This window comes from Gymnodraco acuticeps, unplaced genomic scaffold, assembly GCF_902827175.1.
Source record: "Gymnodraco acuticeps unplaced genomic scaffold, fGymAcu1.1, whole genome shotgun sequence".
Taxonomy (NCBI): Eukaryota; Metazoa; Chordata; class Actinopteri; order Perciformes; family Bathydraconidae; genus Gymnodraco; species Gymnodraco acuticeps.
The window spans coordinates 715477-738586 of record NW_022990700.1 but is presented as its reverse complement, the minus strand read 5'-3'; the positions used below and the strand labels follow the sequence as shown (position 1 = coordinate 738586).

Here is a 23110-nt window from a genome sequence, read left to right as displayed (position 1 = left end):
GATCAAGTCATATTACAGGAGAAAGGAAATACAGAAAAGCTGCCGTTGCAGGAAAGACGGCCGGCAAAAATCACCGACTGTGTGAACGTGAACATTAATAGAATATCACCTCCATCTTCAGAGCAATCTGACTATTATAACATTAGCGTTAAGAAAGCTTACTTAAATATCTGCCACAACATAAGTACACTGAGTGCAGACGTCGATGTGTCCCATTATCATTCATATCACATCATATCACATCATAATGTATCATATATTTCCTTATCTGAGTCAGATGAGCCGTATCTGGCCGTGCAACACTCACAGTGTCACATACTGTATGCAGAAGTATTATTTTAAGCAACACATTAAGTTGACGAAACACTCGAGACAAATGTAATTAAAGTCAGATCGTGTCTTGGACGGGGCAGTGATATCATAAACCTGTTAATGTACGCATTCAAACACTTTTTCTTTTACCAGCTGTATTCACCTTGCAGGTGCAGCTATGTGGCTTTTATCCTGGATAAAGTGTTTAAGTCATGGATGTTTAAAGTTTAACTTCTTCATTTTTGACTAGTATTAAAGTTCACTTTTCATTCAGGAAGTATGACGCTGCGCTGTCAGTACGCTTCTCCATGTTTGTGATTGGTCGAATGCTCCAAATACCACCCCTTTCATGTGAACGCGCACCTAACTAGATAGGACACGGCTGGATTGAGCGATCCACTTGATAACCAGCGTTGTAGTACAGTTTAGCGAGAGCGCGTATGTTTTGGATTAGGCCAACCGGCTAACTCAAACATATCCAGGTTAGGTTGAACCAGCTTCGTAGTATAGGCCCCAGACGTCGATGTGTCCCATTATCATTCATATCACATCATAATGTATCATCTCCTTATCTGAGTCAGCTTCTTGAGCCGTATCTGGCCGTGCAACACTTACAGTGTCACATACTGTATGCAGAAGTATTATTTTAAGCAACACATTAAGTTGACGAAACACTCGAGACAAATGTAATTAAAGTCAGATCGTGTCGTAGACAGTGATATCATAAACCTGTTAATATACGCATTCAAACACTTTTTCTTTTGCCAGCTGTATTCACCTTGCAGGTGCAGCTATGTGGCTTTTATCCTGGATAAAGTGTTTAAGTCTTGGATGTTTAAAGTTTAACTTTTCATTCAGGAAGTATGACGCTGCGCTGTCAGTGCGCTTCTGTTATGTTTGTGATTGGTCGAATGCTCCAAATACCACGTCCCTTTCATGTGAACGCGCACCTAACTAGATAGGACACGGCTGGCTTGAGCGATCCACTTGATAACCAGCGTCGTAGTACAGTTTAGCAACAGCGCGTATGTTTTGGATTAAGTCAACCGGATAACTCAAACATATCCAGGTTAGGAAAATCCAGTTTTGTAGTACAGGCCTCAGTTATTGCTTAAGTCATGGTCAATAGGAAAATGTTAAACTTTGGTCTAAAGTTAGTTTATGTAAACATGAATGATCATGATACCTATCTGTTGTCATAATAATGATACCTATATCTGTTTTACTGATGATGAAATCTGGTTTATAGCCAAGTCATGGAGGTAAATGGAGGAAACACCTTGGGCTAGGTTCCATGAGGAAACAGTCTGGACTATGAGATTTAGATACATAAATATGATGCACTTTGGCCAATTGCACAACACATTCTTGGGTATTACATTCATCCCTTTCAGCACACCCAATAAACGAATCATCTCACACACTTGCATTCACTTTTCCCCTTTCAGTGTTGTATGGTGGAGTTAAAAGCTTTCTTGTATACTTTAAGTGTAAAGGAACATGGGTAAGTGCATCATCTGGATAAGGCTCCAGATCTCCCATCCACATCTGCTTCAAGTTAGGGCCGGCGGGGGCGGGGGCGGGGGCGGGGGGGGGGGGGGGGGGGGGAGGGTCGGGACAACAATACACTCTGCTTCTCAGTGGGGGATGGCAAAGATATCTGATGAACAGCACAGGGACACGCAGCATTGAGTTCATTGCTGGCAGGAACCAGACGCTAACAACCTTTGATAGCTTCAGATCAGCAGGAAAGAGAACTAAGATAAGAAGTACCAAACACCCAACAGTGTTTTCTAATCTAATCTTTTTGAATAAATATGTTTATCTAAAATCGGACTTCTCATGCCTCAAACTTTTTAAGAACATTTAAATAGTATTGCTCAGACGCTTGCACCCATCCAAATGTTGTTCACTACATACTGTACATGCACTCACTTTCTGCAGGGTCTCTTTAGGGACATGGATATCTGTAACAGAGGTCATGTCTTCACAATTCATGAGGTACAGCAGTTGTTTTATAGCTTAACATAAGTACTCTGCTATTATGTGTGTGACCCACATCTGTGTTAATGGCTGTAACACTGTCATTCTATATCCCCAGGTAATAGGCATAATTGATGTTAGCGTTCACAGGGTACAGTACCTGCAGACACCACTCCCCCCCCAACTTCCCCAAGCTCCTCTTAGCTCAGTGGGTCACATCTGGGCCAGCTCACGTGAATCAGCCCCAGATGTGGTTCTGGAGTCAGATGGCGCAGCATTTTACACAGGGAACCCACCCAGCAGACGTCAGAGGGACCACCTCAAATCCCTTGCTGAGTTTTGTAACCCTGTTCGTGTTGGGGTTTCAATAAAATCCGAAAAACAATACTTTAGTCACCATTGTGGTGAGTGACGCTTCTTACATAAACAAGTGAGTTTGATGTAAAAGATAAACTGTATTTATAACTAAGCAACACATTACATGTAATTCCAGTAATAATGTGTTGTCTGTCTCTTGAACATCATTATCTTATCACAGTAACTTCTTCTTCTTATTATTCTTTATATTACGGAAAGTCCTCTTGATTATCTTCGTAGCTTAAACATCTAATGTAGCCTACTGCTGATCCTGAAAAAACACAGGAGCAGTGCAGGAGCCTGTGTGAGAGTTTATTACGACTTGAGGATAAGGACTGTGAGTAGGTCAGGTATCAGCAGTCCAATATCAGTTTATTGCTAAATTCCTGTAACTGAACTGAAGCATTTAAGAGCTGGTAAGAGCATTTCCTGGCATATTCCTGGAGTCATCCTGACATAAAGTGCTCATACATTACCACTCCTACATATGAGACAAACGTGCACACAACCTTCATCAAAGTTGACCTTTTTTCAGAAAAACACAAAAACCCTGGATCACTGGAGCAAGCTGATCTTGCTTTTTTTTTTATCTTCTTCTAAACTGGCACTGGATTTGTTTCTTCTTTATGTTACCACATCATAGTAGCTTGGCGAGTCAAGCAGGTATAAATCAGGTTTGAGGAATTTAAATATAGCCCATAAGTCATTGTTTTGTAGTTGTTATGGAAAAATGTCACCCGGTCGGTATTTCAAAATAAGGATGATTAGGTCTAAGTGAGTGTCGAGTCAGATTGCAGATGAGATGTGGGGTTTGTTTTGGTGCGTGGTCAGCCTGGCAGGGTGGAGCTTGTCATTGCACATCTGTGAGTGAGCTCAGTGATTTAGCGTAGCATAGGGGGGCGGGTAGCACAGAAGAAAACCACGTCATGTCGGACCCAAAGAGAGAGCCATCTGTATTATGTCATGACTGCTGGGGGAATCCACCCTTTGCTCTATATTTCCTTGTTCCTCTCCCTCCCAGACTCCCCCACCCTGAATTTCTCTTTACTGCTGTACGTCATTGGTTTAGTGATACTGACATTGTTGTATTCCTCTAACATAAATGTGCCACAGGACTTAATCTCCGTCCTTGTTTGCAATTTTTCCAAACTTTACCACCAAATCTTCTTTCCCCATGGCTTAACTTTGTTCATCCTATCTTCTTTCGGCCTGCCTGTCATCCATCACCACTAATGACAGTCCACCTCCAGCTTTTGAGTGAAAGCTCTCTGTCTGCACTTGCCTGTCCTATTTGATGTTCACCTTCGCTCCTGTAGCACTACCCAAAAACCAGACGTGGACACTCAACAGCCTGTAATTACGTTAAAGGGGGGTTCCATTTAGGAGCTCCAGATAATGTCTGAATAAATGAGAGTCAAAGTTTAAACATGGTGAAAAAGTAAGTGATCTTTTGCATTGCTTCTGTTAAAACTATAGCACTATATCAGAAGGAAGATGTGTCATTGACTTACTTTGGAACACAATTCAGCATTAAACATAAGTGTACTGCAATTGCATCCTGGTGCGTCTCTAGTAACACATTTAGGGCCAAGGGCACGCCCTGAAATAAATAAACTGCGCTCTCACACAAGCACACGCAAACACACACAGACACTCACAGGCACATTTGCGCACACACACAGGCACATTTGCTCGTACACACACACCAACACACATACCATGTATCCATCCCTTCAGGGGACATTACATTGACTTACATGCATTTCCTGGAGACTTATCCTAACCTTAACCATAACCAACACATGCCTAACCAGGTCTTCACCCTAAAATTAATGATTCCCCTCATGGGGACCTCAATTTTGTCCCCATAAGGGAGACGAGTCCCCACAAGTGACTGTGTAAGCAGATTTAGGTCCCCACAATTATAGTAATGCTAGGCCACACACACACACACACACACACACACACACACACACACACACACACACACTTTATTTGGTTCCACAGATGATATTACATAGACAGGGAATCAAATATATCGAGGCTAAGCAGCACACGCAAGGGAACACATAGCACCTCCTTCTCCACACGGCTAAGCTGCCAATAATAGCTGAAACAGAGCAATATTTGGCAATTTGTTTGGCTTTTCTCTTTGACATTCCAGCAATTTTCAGGCCAATCATGGTGTATTTATATACATGGCCAAGACTTCCGAATATGAGTATGCTATATCCAGGGGCGGATCTAACATATTCATGGAGTGGCAAGAAGGTGCAGGAGATTTTGAGGGGTGGCATCCCCTGGCAGAAGTAGGCTGCTGATTTAATCGCAGTCATATCAATCAATGTTAACTTGGAAAGCCACAATATTGATATTTTATCTCAATAACATAGGTGACATTATTGTGGCACATCAGTAAAGCCTTAAATAGAAATATATAAGGTGGCAGACATCATTTAATGAATTTGAACTGAACAATAACTGAATGAGTTTGTTTCACTCTTAGACCAGCAGGGGTACCAAATCTATGCAGATAAGTACATTAATTAACTGTCTTATCAATGTTTCTCTGAATGAATATGATAATATTAACAATTATATCATTCCTATCAGCTGTCAATCACTGTTATGATTCACATATATATTTTTTGGAGGAGTTAATGATGAATGTTCCTCAACATTCTTGCTCACTCTCCTTCAAATTTGAAAGACAAATTACTATCATATATCAAAATTCATAAGTATCAAAGGAACAGTTCAGCACCCCACGACTTTACTGCAAACAGTTACAACCTTGACTTTGTTCCAACTGTTGTTTCTGGTGTTTTAATTGTTCCCCTTGTACATCAAGCTCATTGTAATGGCAATTTCCTTTTCCTATGTCCTATATATTTTTGCCGTTACTTTCACAGAAGGGTTGAAAAGTGATCCAGACGCAGACACAAACAGATGATTTTCCGGTCCTTAGTTGTGGTTTATGATGATGTTTATTCGTCTTTACATACCAGGGTTAATTTAGCGTTCTAGTGATTCTATGAGCATCTGCCGGGCTGGTGGAATCGTTATGCTCTTCTCCTACTGTGTCCCCCCATCTCCTGTCACCTATGACCTCCTTATATACACCCGGTGCAGCTAAACCCCGCCACCCAGTGTTCATAAATAATATTGCACTATACATATAACTTAAATAAACTGACACACCAACATCACCCACAAAATGGCTCCTACACACCGGCCCCTAATTGGCTTTAGTATGAAAACAAAAACAATTACCAATAAATAATAAAGGAGCTATACAAATGGTGTGTATGTGTTAGCATGTAATTCTTAAATAATTTTTAGTTTATTTTCTTCTCCCTTATTTTAAGGGTCATCAGTCTTTGCTGTTCTTAGGTTGAAGCAGTAGTGTTGCCATCCCGTCCAGCGCCGAGAGAACCTGTGGGTTATATTTTCACCCAATTCCAAGCCTCTCCTTATAGGGCTCCTGCATTGATGAGTCAGTCACTTCTTCAGGTCTGTCACTTGGGTTCAGCCGGTGCCCTGCTACCATAGCAGCAAAATCGCAGATGAGCTGCTTGGTAACGTGTTTGTTGTTAGGCAAGCTGGGATTTTCTTGTCTGAATGGCAAGTCTAGGCAGTAGTGTCCATCTGACATTTTCACTTTCTCGGCCACAGGCTTGGCTTCTTCCTCAGGCACTGCGTCAGATTGGTGTAACTCGACATCTGCTGTGAAGTCAGGCATGCTGTGACAGGAGTCTGAAGTCGGCTGGCTTTCAAAAGGCTCGTCTTCTGCCTCTTCATAGTAATCACCTGAATCCCGACCCTCATCTTCTTCTTCTTGGGGGGCCTCAGTTTTGCCTTCAACATCCCTATCACTGTCTCCTTTGGCATCTGCTACAACATCGCCATCCTCTTTGGCATCTGCTACAACATCGCCATCCTCTTTGGCGTCTGCTACAACATCTCCATCCTCTTTGGCGTCCGCTACAACATCGCCATCCTCTTTGGCTTCTGACATGTTTGCAGAGTGATTCATAATGTTCAGGAATTGTTTGTCTTCTCTGGACATTTCCTCTGTTTCCTTGCTTGTATTTTCCTTGAAATCATGCTTGTATTGTTTGACCAATAGCTCCTCTAGGTGTACCATGGCTATCCGATTGACAGTAGCAACAGGGTGGCCATTAGCATCTCTGCTGTCGTTGCTTCCTTTTAGGGGACCATAGAAGACCCACCCCAGTAGGGTCTTTGCAGCGTACGGTCCTTCTCCTTGGCTATTGATCAGCTCCCAAGGTTCCAATACCTTAGGAGAATTTGTCCCAATGAGTAGGTCAATGCCAGAAGCAATTTCATTAATTTTGATGTCCTTTAAGTAAGGCAATTTTTCCAGATCTTCTTGTAGAGGAATATTGTGCTTGGAAACAGGCATGGTTTTATGTGTAAACACATCGGATAGTTGAAGGAAATTGTTTTCGTCCAGACTCGATATTTCCAAACCTGAGATATGATGACTAGACACAATCTTTCTCTGATTCATTGTCTTTAGGAGAATGTTAGTCCTTTGTCCTGTAAGGTTTAGCCTCCTCATTAAACTTTCTGTGCAAAAGGTGGATGAACTTCCATGGTCCAGAAATGCATAAGTTTGTAACACTTTGTCCCCTTTGTGGCTCTTTACTTGTACAATGGAGAAGATGGAGTTTTCATCACCGGCCCCAATGTGACCACATGTATGAGGTGAGATGACACTATTACTTTCCATTGGCTTCCCATTCTGTTTTGTGTGTTCTGCTTCCTCTCTTTTGCCTTTTTGTTCAATGTGGAGTATTTCAGGATGACTTTGATTGCACACATAACATGTCAAACGACTGTGGCAGTGTTTGCTCATGTGTCCTATTTTTAGGCATCCAAAACACACCCCTTTTCCTTTCAAGAAGTCCATTCTTTCTCTGTGTGTTTTCTTCAGGATGTGTGGACACTGCTCCAATGAGTGACCACTTCTTCTGCAGAACAAACACACATGTAGGGAGTTGTGGCTTGATGGAGGTATTTTCATTCCATTCGTTGTTACATGTTCTAGCACTGGTGTTCTTGGGCAGGTAATAATTGTTGCAAAACTACTTGCTCTTAGGCTTGGTTTTCCCTTTGAAAAGGTAGAGATAACAATTTTGATAGCTGCAGTTGGTTTATCATCCTGGATGCTTCCAAACAGAGGATCTGACAGTATCTTCACTTGCCTCTCTATGAAGCTAACAAGGTCAGGAAATGTAGCTCAATGCCCACACTCTTCCTGTAGCTGACATGCTCTATTCCTCCACTTGTCTCTGAATTATGTGTTTCATGTTTGAAACAACATTCATTTCATCCATATAGGTGAGATGTTCCATTGCATTGCAACAACCTCTTAGGAACAAAGAGAAGGCTTGCAGTGCTTTCACATCTTCGGCTTTGATCATTGTCCAGGTAAATGCTTTGTTCATGTATGCAGTGGCGATCTTATGTTCATTACCAAAGTGCTCTTTAAGCAGCTGTTTTGCCCTTTGATAACCTTGAGCTGGAGGCAGATGTTGGCAGCTGCGCACTAGGTCCTGTGGTTGTCCTCTAGTGTATTGCTCTAGGTCAGTCTTTCTCAAAGAGTGGTCCGCGGACCACTGGTGGTCCGCGAGCGGCCCCAAGTGGTCCGTGAGTATATTGGTAAAATGCCACATTTGAAATTCATATATATTATAAGTTTAAAGTGTTTCTCAAACTGTTAAAAAATTACTAGTATAGAGTGTATCATAGATGTAGTGTATGTACGTAGGTACGTAGGTACGTACGTTTGTTTTACGTCTTATGTCATAAATAATCTGCGCGGTCAATTTGAGCGGTCAACTAAAAAAAATAAACAAAAGAACGGTCAACTGACAAGATGGATCGATGGCTAAAGACAGGGTCAGTTAAAAGAAAATTAAATGAAAAATCGGATGCAACAGTCAAGGTGCATCGTCCTGATGCAGGTGATTCAGCAGCAACAAGTGCTTTTGTGTGCGTTACTGAGTCCCAGGAGAGTGGTTCACTGTCTAATAACCACCCGGCTGAAAGCTGTGAAACTCGGCTTGAATGCAGAAAGTCCAGCGCTAAAGTGAAGAGAAAATATCACAGCGACTACATCAAATTTGGCTTTTTTTTGGAGTGGAGATGAAGAGGATCCCAATCCACAATGTGTTTTGTGCTACGAGTCGTTGGCGAACGAGGCTATGAAACCTGCCAAGCTCAAGCGACATTTTGAAAGTAAACACAAGGATTACATTGGGAAACATTTGGGAGTTTTTGAGAGAAAACTTGATGAATTTAAGAAACAAATGACGAAGGCGCCCTCACAGTTTTTTGTACCGGGGGAAAATGCGAAGGCTACAGAGGCATCATACAGGGTATCCCTTCTAATTGCAAAAGCAGGAAAACCTCATTCGATAGGTGAGAATTTAGTCAAACCAGCTGCCAAAGTTATGACTAACATATTGTTTGGGGAGACCGCAAGTGACGAAATTAACAGGGTCCCACTCTCTAATGACACTGTCCAGCGGCGAATAACAGCCATGGCTGAAGATGTGAAAAATCAGCTGATCACACGTTTACGCCAAAGCCAGTTTTTCACACTGCAGCTGGACGAGTCAACTGATATCGGGAACGAGGCAAATCTGCTGTGTTTTGTAAGGTATATTCATGCTGGCGGTGTGCAGGATGAATTTCTTTTTTGTCGTTCCTTGCCGACCAACACCACAGGGGAAGCCATTTTTGACTCGGTCAACAATTTCATGGTGCAGAATCATATCGACTGGACACGATGTGTTGGTATTTGCACAGATGGTGCGACTGCAATGACTGGAAAACATAAGGGACTGGCAGCGCGCATACGCGCAGTTGCACCTTGCGCCACAGCAACACACTCACATTCACAGAGAACAGCTGGCTGTGAAGAAAATGCCACCATGCCTCAAATCAGTACTGGACCAGTCTGTGAAAATTGTGAATACAATAAAAACCAAAGCACTGAACACACGTCTTTTTAAAGCTCTGTGTGAAGAAATGGGAAGTGAACACACAAAACTGCTTTTTCATACTGAAGTTCGCTGGCTGTCGCGTGGGAAAGTTCTCACCCGTCTATTTGAACTGCGCGATGAGGTGATGTTATTCTTGCATCATACTGATGAACTGTATGACAGACTGCATGACTTCCAGCAGTGCTTGAATTGGAATGAAAAAGGTGCCAGTACTCTAAAATCAGCAACTTTTTCAAGTCAATTTTATATATACAGCCCACAAACAAGAATTTGGCTACTATAATGCTGGTGGGTTTGTCTCTTTACTACTGTATATTTTAGAAAGGTTCACTGTACTTAACATTTTTTATGATAGGCAGCGGATATGGCTAAAGCTCAGTAAGGTCAATATTAACTGAAAATATAGCAATCAAAGTCTAGATCTTCTGCTGAAGACACATGAAGCAGAGACCTTTCAGGTGAGAGCCCCTCTGGTGGTGTTCAACATTAATGACAAGGAAACAAAGCTCTGGTCAGAAGCATTTTTTATAAAAAGCTTTAACAAAATTAAGTATTTCTGTACATTTTGAATGCAATCTAACTTTCCAACTCAGAAAACGAAAAACGAAAAAGTGCCAAAAGTCTTCTCACATGGCTGAGCTGCTTTGCAATATACTTCACCACTGAAGAATACAAATATGTATAAAGTAAACTATGATGCAATCTAACTTTCCAACTCAGAAAAATGATAAAGAGCATGAACAAAGAACATGTAAAAACAAATGCAAAATTTGCACAATCTAAAATGAGAAACTGTAACTGCAAGTAACAAAGTCTGAGCCATGGTAAAGAGTTACATTGAACACCAAGCTGATCAGATAACTCCCTGGTTGGTCTGAAGTCCTTCTATCTCCAGGATCTGTACAAATCGGCACATTATGCCAAAAGTCTTCTCACTGGGTGAGCTGCTTTGCAATATACTTCACATTGTTAGAAAAGGCTCCAGAAGGCCTTGGGGACATCAGTATCAGGGGCTGGAGCTGGACAGGCTCTTTCATCAGCACTTCTCCTTCCCTTTGCCAGCCAGGACCTCACATACTGTTCCAGATTGAACTGTCCTAGTGATGGTCCATTACATTTAATGAAAACCAGGCTGGACAGTCGGCTGACAGAGAGAGCATTCCTTTTTGCAGTAAGGATATCGTTCATGCAGCTGAATGCCCACTCACACTCACTAGTGGAGACAGCGATGGTTCGGACTGCTTTCAGTAGAGGCTCCATGGCAGCAGGTGTACGGGATGCCCTGGTTTCCTTGTATTCGCGAAAGCCCTGAACAGTCTCTCTTCTGTCCACTTTCAGCACTTCGCACAAACGTAGCACCTCTACGTCCCCATACTGTACGTCTAACTCCTCTTCAGGCCAACTTCCAGGATGGATAACTTTCATGTCCTGGATTAGCTGATTGTCCCGGGCCTCCCGGCCATGTAATGGGATTTCTCTTGTGCTGACATGAGAGGAGGTTGTGGAAGTCATTCTGTGTCTCAGATTCTCTACCATACTGCGGAAAAACTGACCTGCATGAATCTGTACAAGCCTGCCATTCTCACGCAGGGCAACACCCTTGAAGGACTTCTCAGCTAGAGCTGTATGAACTGTAGTCATGTGTGGGCCAGGCATGGTGACCATGGATTCAAAAACTCGTATTTCTCGAGTTAAGAGCCTATCTGCTGTAGGCAGTGTCATCTCTCTTTTTTGGAGTTGCCGAGAGAGGTCGCTGAGCTCTGTGAGCGCATCGTACATCAGTCCCAGATTGCTGACAAACGTTGCAGATGTGAGCACATCATCCAGGCCCTTGTACTTTGCTCTGTCTCTGGAATCCCTGCTCGTGTCGTTTACAGCATTTGTGAAGTGATCATGAAGCACTCGGTAGTTTTCCCAGACTGCTCTGACGCTCCTTTCACTTGAAGCCACCCAGCGGATGGACAAAACACGCCCTATCACCAGGAGACGCTGTCCGACTGCTTGCGCACACTGCGCTAACTGCCTCTGATTTTTGGGGGAGGCATGGAACAAGGAATAGAGTTTGTCAAAAAAGATCTGGAAATGATTGAGCCCTGAGACCTCCTTGACCACATCCCCAACTGCCAGCTCTAGACGATGATTGGAGCAGTGCCACACAAACAGGCTTGGGAATTTACTACACAACTGGGTAGCAACGCCTGTTCTCTTCCCTAGCATGACTGAAGCCCCATCACATGCAAAAGAAACGAAACACTGACCTAAAAAGTCCTCGTTAAAATCTCTTCCAAGACACTCCATTAACGCCTTTGTGATGTCATCAGCTGTTGTTCCATCCAACTCGATCAGCTCCCAAAAAAACGTTTCGGGCTCAGCATCAGCTAATGCTGAGCGTAGACACACAACAAGCACCGTTTTACCACTAATAGTGGTAGATTCATCGACCAAAACACAGAGTTTTCTTTGGTTTTCTGTAATGTCTTTTGCCATTTTTTTCTTCAGCTCATGAGCTATGTGGTCGATGATTTCGCCACAGGTTTTATTGGAGTGCAAAACCCTGCCCACGTTCAGCCCATTCAGTTTCTGTACATTCAAATCAATTGGCATGTCTGTGAATGGCCGGCTATGTTTGCCAATTGTATACGCCGTTCGAAAAACTCTGATAGTGGTGTCTAATTCAGATTTATGCATAGACTGCACTTGATGTTGAATAGTTTCACGTGAAGCAGATGTAAGGATGTCAGCAGCTTTTACATGGGCTTGTGATTCTTTATGTTCTTTGATTTTTTTTCTCAGGCTAGCTTGTTGTTTGCCCTTGTCAACACCGAAATGAGACACTACACACTCACCCCATTCAGTTGACAGTTTCAGTCCTTGTCCAGTGTGTATTCCCAAAGATTTGACATCTCTGCATATCCGACATCCTAGCTTCTTATCTTTAAGAAGGAGCCATGCATTGGTCTTGCAAAAATATTGCACCTGGTCCGTTGTCCAGCAGTCAGGTGCATCGCTTTGCCCGGTGTTGGTGGTGGCAGTTGCGCCAGCAGCAGCTAACGTTAGAGGCGGCGGAGGAGGCGGCGGAGCTAGTGCTAATGCACTAGAACTTGGAGCAGGAGGATCAACCAAAGAAAGCTCCCCATCAGACACAATTTCCAACACAGGCACAGCATTCTCTGTATTTGAAGTTTCTTCCGGCGACAACCGCTGTCTTTTTGCACTTTTATTAATCCACGCTAACATTTTAGAAATGCTAATTTGTGACGTGACTTGCTTTCCTTCTCTCGGGGGCGTGCCTGCTCTGTTCTATCACTCTACATAGCCACCCACTGGGTGGGAGTTGCACTGCATAAACACAACACACGTGCATCTAGGTATGTACATTGTAAAGCATTAAAACATGGTTTTACTAACAGTTTTCAGTATGTTGTTACTTCGGCATTATTATTATTATTATTTTGAAACGTGTATTACTATTAAATCACGGTCAAATAGGTTAATTTTGACATAGTCGTTTCCACCACAGTATTTACATGGAGAAGATAAGCCCCGCCCCCTCTCCAGCACGTTCTGTTTGAATGACAGGAGTAAACAGCTGACAGCCGCTGTGAAACTCCAGCGGTTAGAGCGATGAGAATGTCCGTTCGGCACCTCATGACGCATCTACTGAGTACCGGGCGGCTGTATATATATATATGGATGTATAATAAGAACGGCGGGAGAGTGTTGAGTACTGGCACGGTGCATGAGTACCGGAGTACCGCCAGCATGCCGGTACTGAGCAAGAAGTGCCGGTACTCCATGGGTCAGAACCAGAAGTGCCGGTACTGCGTACTGGTGAGTACCGGCCCAATTCCAGCACTGACTTCCAGTGGCTCTCACAATTGGCATACCTGGCCGATGTCTTTAGCGTTCTCAATGCTCTGAACTTAGCGCTGCAGGGGAAAGCTGTTACTGTTTTCAATGTGCAGGACAAAATTAAAGCTGCACGCCTCAAGATGGAATTGTGGTGTGTCCGTCTGGATCGCCAGGAGTTTGACTGTTTTCCGACGCTGGCGGATTTTCTCCTCGCTGCAGATGAAGAGCTGGACGGCGGCACAGTTGCAGCCTTCAAGGAACATCTGCAAGGCCTTCACTTTCAGCTGGGAAGATATTTCCCAGAACTAGATGCAGGCTTTGAGTGGATCAGGAATCCATTTGGGGACAAAACACACATTGAACATGTCAGTTCCAAGCTCCCACCGAGACAGGTTGACAGCCTTGTGGACATCGCATCTGATGGGCCACTGAGGACGACTTTCAGAGAGAAAAGCTTGACAGACTTTTGGGTCCACGTCCAGCCTGAGCACCCAGAGCTGGCTGACGCTGCTCTGAAACAGTTGATGCCGTTTCCAACCACCTACAACTGTGAAGCTGGTTTTTCTGCACTTGTTGGTCTGAAAACAAAGCAGCGTAACAGGATCAATGTGGACTGTGATATGAGACTACAACTCTCCAGTTTGGATCCCGACATTGTTTCACTGATGTCTCAGCACAAGCAGCACCATTCCTCCCATTAGTTGGCAACAGAGACACGCAGTGTATGAGTGAGTAAACAATGCTATTTGTAAATGTAACAGTGTAAATAATTATCTTGTGTTTATTGTTAAATTCCTATTTAACTTGGGACTGCAACCATAGTTTTACTGTATTTTATTTTGAAAATCCGCAGCGGAAGTTTGTCGTACTAAATGCGGTGTATTTTGCATATCTCTCAGTAGCAAACGATCTTGCTGTCAGTAAATTGCGGCTCTGTTCGCACGGACATTAACTCCATAATAAATGTAGTCTACGTTTCATATGATGTGTCAAATCTATCAGCATTTACCGTTTAAATCGCATATGAACAAAATGCTTGTAGAATCTGTAGTTGTTTTGTATTGTCGATTAATGTGTGAACGAGCGATAGAGAAGTTCACACAAAGTTGTCATTATGCTGTAATTTTTAATATACTGTTGGAGTGGTAAACAGGCTTATTATTTTATTTAGGATATTTGGGGAGTTAGGTGGTCCGCGAGTGTTTTATTATTGACTAAGTGGTCCGCGGTCTGAAAAAGTTTGAGAAACACTGCTCTAGGTAATGCAGGCAGTCACTTTCATCATTAGTTTTCCGCTCTACTCCTCTTTCAAATGCACGGATGAAAGCTTCAAACTGCAATGGGTCACCGTCATAAACAGGAATGTCTCTTGGAGGTAAAGTAGAAGTGAGATGTTGTTGAGCCAGCATAGCAGTGTTGTCATTTTGCCTCTGGATTAGGTTATAGATGTCACCTTGATTACCATTGTTGATTACAGGTGGTGTGATGTCAACATGTCCCTGCACATGTGTCTGTATACTTTGTCTGGGAATAGAGGTTTGGGCTTGATGAGGCAAGAATTCAGTGGCCTGTGCGTTAAATCTTGCTGTAGGGTTTCTGTAGTAAGAGCTCATCCCATCTGATGCTCTAGAGGTGTGTCTTGATCCCATGCTGAGCACGTTTAGCCTGGCATTGGCTTCTGCCAGCTTAGTTTGTATATCCAGTTGTTCCTTTTTCCGTTTCACCTGTTCTTCCTGTTGTTCCAACTGTTGTTTCTGTTGTTGTTTCAACTGTTGTTTTAATTGTTCCCCTTCTACATCAAGCTCATGTTGTTTGTTCAGTGCTGCCGCCCTTTCGATTAAAGCTGCCCTTTCTGCCTGGGCTTTAATTCGAGCAGAAGAGGTAGATGATGCGTGTGATGAACCAGGTTTGTATTTTGACTGAGGGTGTGATGCATTTGAAATGCTGTCATCAGGTCCGATGTCATCTGAGCTGACACTTTGTTCTATTGCACTTCCCACAATAGAGTGTCTAATTGCCTGTCCACTCTCAGATAACCACACATTTGCATCTTGTATAAATCCATCAAATATATGCATCTTTTCTTGCAGCCACTGCCTTTGCTTTCCCATTTCTTCTTCAGGCAGTTGAAGGTCAGTTAATGATTTGTGATTTTCTTTTAGTTCATCACACAACTTCTTAAATTCAACCAGTTTCAACTGTATTTCCTTTGCATTGTCTTCTGAGCTCATAAGCTCTTTCAGTACTTCCATTAACTTCTTTACTTGTTTGTAACTGAAGTTTCTTGCTTTTTGGCAGTTTGCAATAAACAATTCCAATCCTTTGGCAGTGTGAGTGATAATCCTTTTGTCTCTCACAGATTGCAGTCCAACAGCGCCATCTTGTGACGTGACGTCAGATGTCACAGACATGATTAATGTTCACTGTCCCTTTAAGTTTCGTTCTCAGGAATTGTCCGTTAGCTGACAGCGCGCTGTTTCAAACAGCTGACAATGTTGCAGCACCACATCCATTTACTAAGCCATTGTCCAATACAGCTTAATATCTCCAAAACAATCTACTTATCATGCTGCACGGTGCACATACCCGGCCGCTTTCCCAGTCCTCTCTCAGCCTCCTCGGTCCTCGCAGGTGGGAACAATCTCCAGCTGATTGTGGCGTGTGCAGCTGATCCGTGATGAGAAGTCGATGGTGCAATAATCCAATTATTTGTTTTCCCCGAAAACGATCCTTAATCCAATTTGAAGTGAATCCAATTGTCCAGTTTCACTCAAAAGTTCGATTCCACTTAATGTAATGGCAATTTCCTTTTCCTATGTCCTATATATTTTTGCCGTTACTTTCACAGAAGGGTTGAAAAGTGATCCAGACGCAGACACAAACAGATGATTTTCCGGTCCTTAGTTGTGGTTTATGATGATGTTTATTCGTCTTTACATACCAGGGTTAATTTAGCGTTCTAGTGATTCTTATGAGCATCTGCCGGGCTGGTGGAATCGGTATGCTCTTCTCCTACTGTGTCCCCCCATCTCCTGTCACCTATGACCTCCTTATATACACCCGGTGCAGCTAAACCCCGCCACCCAGTGTTCATAAATAATATTGCACTATACATATAACTTAAATAAACTGACACACCAACATCACCCACAAAATGGCTCCTACACTCATGTTGACTGTTCAGTGCTGCCGCCCTTTCGATTAAAGCCGCACTTTCTGCCTGGGCTTTAATTCGAGCAGAAGAGGTAGATGATTCATGTGATGAACCAGTTTTGTGTCTTGACTGAGGGTGTGATGCCTTTGAAACGCTGTCATCAGGTCCGATGTCATCTGAGCTGACACTTTGTTCTATGGCACTTCCCACAATAGTGTGTAATTGCCTGTCCACTCTCAGATAACCACACATTTGCATCTTGTATAAATCCATCAAATATATGCATCTTTTCTTGCAGCCACTGCTTTCCCATTTCTTCTTCAGGCAGTTGAAGGTCGGTTAATGATTTGTGATTTGCTTTTAATGCATCACACAACTTCATAAATTCAACCAGTTTCAACTGTATTTCCTTTGCATTGTCTTTTGAGCTCATAAACTCTTTCAGTCTTTCCATTAAATTCTTTACTTGATTGTAGCTGAAGTTTCTTGCTTTTTGACAGTTTGCAATAAACAATTCCAATCCTTTGGCAGTGTGAGTGATAATCCTTTTTTCCCTCACAGATTGCAGTCCAACAGCGCCATCTTGTGACGTCAGATTTTACAGACATGATTAATGTTCACTGTCCCTTTAAGTTTCGTTTTCAGGAATTGTCCGTTAGCTGACAGCGCGCTGTTTCAAACAGCTGACAACGTTGCAGCATTACATCCATTTACTAAGCCATTGTCCAATACAGCTTAATATCTCCAATACAATCTACTTATCACGCTGCACGGTGCACATACCCGGCCGCTTTCCCAGTCTTGCTCTCAGCCTCTTCGGTCCTCGCAGGTGGGAACAATCATAGATATATATATAAACACTAGATGGCTCATGGGAGATTTTCCAGCGTAGCTGACCGGCCGCCATCTTGCTACAGTCAACAGTTTGATTTGCGCTATGGTAGCTGTTGTAAGGTGAGTGATCTGCACAAAAATACTCTTAACTCGCTGAAATCTTGACTGATTTACAAACGGTTTGGTTTATTATAAACATTATTAGCATGGCTATGATACAGGATGCTTGGACATGTTGAAATTGCAGCTTTTCTTTGTATATGTGGTTGTATTTATTAGCTGGCTAATAACAAGAGGCTGTGAGTGAGACCTATATTACAAAGTTGACCCAGCAACTTTACACCAGTGGGAGAGGCAGAACTGCTCTTTCTTTTCAACATAACTTAAGTTACACATGATTTCTTCCAAGTGGTTTGGCTTGTTAAAAACATATTGCATTATGATACAGGAATTTGCTGGCTTTGTGTTTACAGAAGTACCTGACTATGCCGGACTTTTGTGCAGCCTACGGCTGCTCTAATCACCGCAGTCTGCAAACAAGAACCCGTGGGATCACCTTTCACCTGTAAGATATGACAATATTATGACTAAAATTAGGATAATCGTTAATTACTTAGTGGATGTATGTACATTACAAGTCCTGCTACACAGGATCAGTGGGGCTATGTGAGATAATAGTATTGCAAGATTGTTGTTGACCCAGCCTCTTTAGAATATGTTGCTATCATTTCTTTACACAATTATTTAATGTTTCTTTTGGACACCTTTTTTATTACTCTTAGTGTGGTTGTCTTATTCTTAAAGTAGGCTATACATACATACCAAAAATATGATAATTTCGGTGTGTATTTTTGTCCTTACCCTTAATGTTAAAGGAAAGAAGGGAGGAAAATGTTGACAATAATTTATATATCTGGCTACCTTTCTCATGTTTTTAAGGTTTAAGGCAGTGGGAACTCGCCCTAAGAAGAGACGGTTTTGTTTCCTGTGACAGGACACTGCTCTGCAGTGAGCACTTCAGGAGTGAGGAATTTGACCGGACAGGGCAGACTAATGGCGAATCGCTACCACTAGGAGCATATATCGCCACCTACTATGTATTTATTAAATCTTCATGTTCCATGAGACGCAGCACTATGTTCCCCACATATGTTTATGTTTGCTCAGTCTAATAAACCCATAACATGGTTGTGAAAGAATACCAAAGCTGAGGCTGGACGATGATTGATTGTTGGTGTGCCATGTGTCACCGTGTGTCTTATTGGTTTTGTGTTATACTGTATTTTATTGTGTGCAGCTGGTCCTTATCTCCAAGACACATTTAAAACAAATAACCTTGAACCTTGAAGCCCCATCTCTCCCCACCTGCTCCTGCTTCCTACATCCCCTCCACACCACACCAAGTTGTTCTTCTTAATAATAATAATAATAATAATAATACATTTATTTTGGGGGGCCGCCTTTCCCAAGGACCCCTTACAGGGGCATAGGGGCAATATAGGGAACAATTTAAACAGTGAATTTTGTGATATATCAGCCGGGGTGAGACAAGACAAACCACAAATGGACTACAGAAGGACACATGGTACAGTTTATATTATTCTTGGTCTTTTTTCAATAACATATTTCAAAGGTTCTGGATTTGTTTACAAATCTAGAAACTAAATACAAAACTAGTATAGTAATATGAAGATCTCATGTCAAAAATAATTGTGATAAATTAGACAGAACTGGCCTGTCTGTGAGCACATTTTATGTTGGTTTGGTTCTTCTGATAAAGGTGTGAATATCTAAATAATATAACAACATATGCTATTGTCATTAGTTGTGTCCCTGTTCTTAAAGCTAAGGCATTGCTAAATTAACAACTCTTGGCTTACAGAGTGGTAACATGAGACCAGGGGCGGATCTAGACAAATATTCATGGGGTGGCAAGAGGGTGGCAGGAGATTTTGAGGGGTGGCATCCCCTGGCAGAAGTATATGCTGATTTAAATCGCAGTGTAACGGTACACGTACTGACATTATTCGGTACGGGCCCTTCGGTTCGGTACACGTGTGAACCGAAGGGTACCGAACGAATATAACGTTAAATGTAAAAAATTGAGAACATGAACAACTTTCTGGAAGTAATCTTAGGTATATATCATAGAGCGACCAAGTCATTTCATTGGACGAGAGGCATACTATAAGAGCTGGTCACAGGGATGCGTTCAAATGTAGTCAGTAATTTGAGGAACTATCCAAATGGTGAACGCAGATAAAGTTGAGCTCAAAAATCCTCCAGCATCATTGAAGTCTCTTTGGGAACATTTTGGTTTCGCAGTTACGAACAAGGATGACGGACAAAGACAGCTGGACCGAACCAAAGCTGTTTGTCGGCATTGTTCAACTAACATTGGTTACGCGGCTGGCAATACATCAAACTTGCACACTCATTTGAAAAGGCATCACCCGAACGTGAATATCACCGGTACCAAAAGAAAAAAGACTGAAGTGCAAACCCAACTCCCGCTAGCATGTAAGCCTCCACCACTCGCAGAGAGTTCAGACCGAGCCAACGCTATTACAAACGCCAAATATCCTTATGTTGCCATGTTAGCAAAGCGCTACCTGGCTGTGTCTGCTACCTCTGTCCCTAGAGAGGGTGTTCTCCACAGCAGGAGACATTGTTGGTGCCAGCAGATCTGCCCTTTCAGCAGCAATGTGGACAAGTTCATCTTTCTTTAAACAACATGAAAATACAATGAAAAGCAAGTCCTAATGTCAACCTGGCTGCTTAGGTACAGTACAGTTCAAATACAGATCATTTCAGTTCATCGACATGCTGCACCTTAATGTTTATTTTATTATATTTTGTATTTATTTGAGTGAATATTCACAGTTTAATAATAATTAAAAAAAGTTTAATGTTGTGAGAATTTGTTCTGCTGTACTGAACCGAACCGTGACCTAAAAACCGAGGTACGAACCGAACCGAAATGTTTGTGAACCGTTACACCCCTACAATCAATGTTAACTTGGAAAGCCACAATATTAATATTTTAACTCAATGACATTAGGTGATATTATTGTGGCACATCAGTAAAGCCTTACATATGTAAGGTGGCAGACGTAATTTAATGAATTTTAACTGAACAATAACTGAATGAGTTTGTTTCAATCTTAGACCAGCAGGGGAACCAAATATATGCACTGCTGCAATAAGTACATTAATTAACTGTCTCATCGATGTTTGTCTGAATGAATATGATACTATTAACAATCATATTATTCCTATCAGCTGTCAATCACTGTTATGATTCACATATTCATTTATTATTGAATAAACTATATTTTTTGGAGGAGTTAATGATGAATGTTCATCAAGATGCTTGCTCACCCTCCTTCAAATTTGAAAAACAAGTAATTATATCATTATTGATATACAGTTACAACCTTGACTTTACATCAGAAAGAACAAACATTAAAGAAGTGACTAACTGCCTCAGTTAGGGTTAGAAAACGTGTATTCAGCTAAAACATCGCTGCAGTTATTATCCAGTGGAAGGTCCTTATCTACTGGCCTAGTTAAATCAAAGTGGTTACTTTCTGTTGGCTGGGCAGTGTAGTTTTACACACCGTCTGATTTTACTTCCTCAGGACTTAAAACTGTTTTTTGGGGGCAGACCCCCACAAAGAAAAAAAAAATATACACGCATACAAGGTCATCATCTTAAGAGTTTGTTATGCTCATCGAGTCATCCGTGAGCAGAGCATCAAGTTGGCATGCCTATTACAGCTGAATGCGGCGATTACCATTTTGTTCAGCAAAACGCCTCACAAATGTATTAAGATCCAAAGCTTTAGTGCGTTTTGATTCAATGCTGAGTACAGCCAAACTTGACATTCTCTTTTCTGTAATTGTAGATCGCAACTACCTCATTCCTTCCGTCTACTTGGGTCCGAAATGCTTCTCGTTTTGCGCCGTCCACCGTTCAACTGAATTCGCCATCAATCATATTTCCAGTCTCGCGCCAGGGCAGGGGGAGGGGTTACAAGACTCGCGTCTTGTGCTGCATTCACTTGCACTCGGACATTAGAGATTTTCTCTCATAAATGTCCGATGAGCCACAACTTTTCTTTCAAAACAAAGATGCCAACTGGGGTGGCAGCTGGGGTGGCAAGGCTATTGTTTAGGGTGGCAGTTGCCACCCCATGCCACCCCGGTAGATCCGCCCCTGCATGAGACCGATTTTTATATATAAAATATAAATGTATTTTAATTTTATAATTTATTTTAAATATTAACAATATAATAAAATTAATGGAAATATATACGCCGGCAAGTGTGTGTGTGTGTGTGTGTGTGTGTGTGTGTGTGTGTGTGTGTGTGTATGTATGTATAGCTATAGCTATTGCTTTATCTGATTAATGTTATTTTCATATGAAAGTCCATGATTATAAGTATGCAGTATCATAACTACATCTTTGATGTTTATAAAAAACCAAACCGTTTGAAAATTGAGCAAGCTATGGTTATTTAAATAGTAAACCATAATGTTATGAATGAGAGAACTGCCTGTAGCAAGATGGCGGCCAAGTGGCAACGTCGGTCTCCATTGGCCAGCAGCGCGGGTGAGTCATCTAGTGTTTATATATATCTATGGGAACAATCTCCAGCTGATTGTGGCGTGTGCAGCTGATGTCGATTGTGCATTAATCCAATTCGAAGTGATTCTTATTGTCCAGTTTCACTCAAAGAGTGCGATTCCACTTAATGTAATGGCAATTTTCTGTTCCTATGTCCTAGATATTCTTGCCGTTACTTTCACAGAAGGGCTGAAGAGTGATCCAGACGCAGACACAAACAGATGATTTCCGGTCCTTTGTTGAAGTTTATAATGTTGTTTATTCAGCTTTACATACCAGGGTTAATTGTACGGTTTCTAATTGTTGTGATGAGCATCTGCCGGGCTGGTGGAATCGGTATGCTCTCTTCCTCCTGTGGCCACACCTCTCCTGTCACCTATGACCTCCTTATATACACCCGGTGCAGCTAAACCCCGCCACCCAGTGTTCATAAATAATATTGCACTATACATATAACTCAAATAAACTGACACACCAACAACACCCACAAAATGGCTCCTACAAAGTGACTAACTGCATCAGTTAAGGTTAAAAAACGTGTATTCAGCTAAAAACATATACATCGCTGCAGTTATTATCCAGTGGAAAGTCCTTACCTACTGGCCTAGTTAAATCAAAGTGGTTACTTTTTTTTGGCTGGGCAGTGTAGTTTTACACACCGTCTTATTTGACTTTCTCAGGACTTGAAACAGGGACAGACCCCCTCAAAGAAAAAAATATATACACACATAAGGTCATCATCTTAACAGTTGTTATGCTCATCGAGTCATCCGTGAGCAGAGCATCAAGTTGACAGCTGAATGTGACGATTACCATTTTGTTCAGCAAAACGCCTAACAAACTTATTAAAGGTCCCATGTCATGGCCATTTCCACTGATCATAATTCCATTGTTGAGGTCTACTAGAATAGATTTACACTGTACAATTTTCCAAACTCACATTGGTTTCG

General features: G+C 42.0%; 2 long non-coding RNA genes across 2 annotated transcripts; both read left to right on the top strand.

Moving 5' to 3' along the window:
* The first annotated feature begins 7984 nt into the window (after positions 1-7984).
* On the top strand, positions 7985-16157 carry LOC117555991. Its single transcript, XR_004570482.1, has 3 exons — positions 7985-8264; positions 14801-15673; positions 15901-16157. It is a non-coding gene; the product is annotated as an uncharacterized LOC117555991 (long non-coding RNA).
* Positions 16158-17593: 1436 nt separating this feature from the next.
* Positions 17594-18735, top strand: LOC117556050. Its single transcript, XR_004570489.1, has 3 exons — positions 17594-17649; positions 18003-18094; positions 18469-18735. It is a non-coding gene; the product is annotated as an uncharacterized LOC117556050 (long non-coding RNA).
* Positions 18736-23110: the final 4375 nt, after the last annotated feature.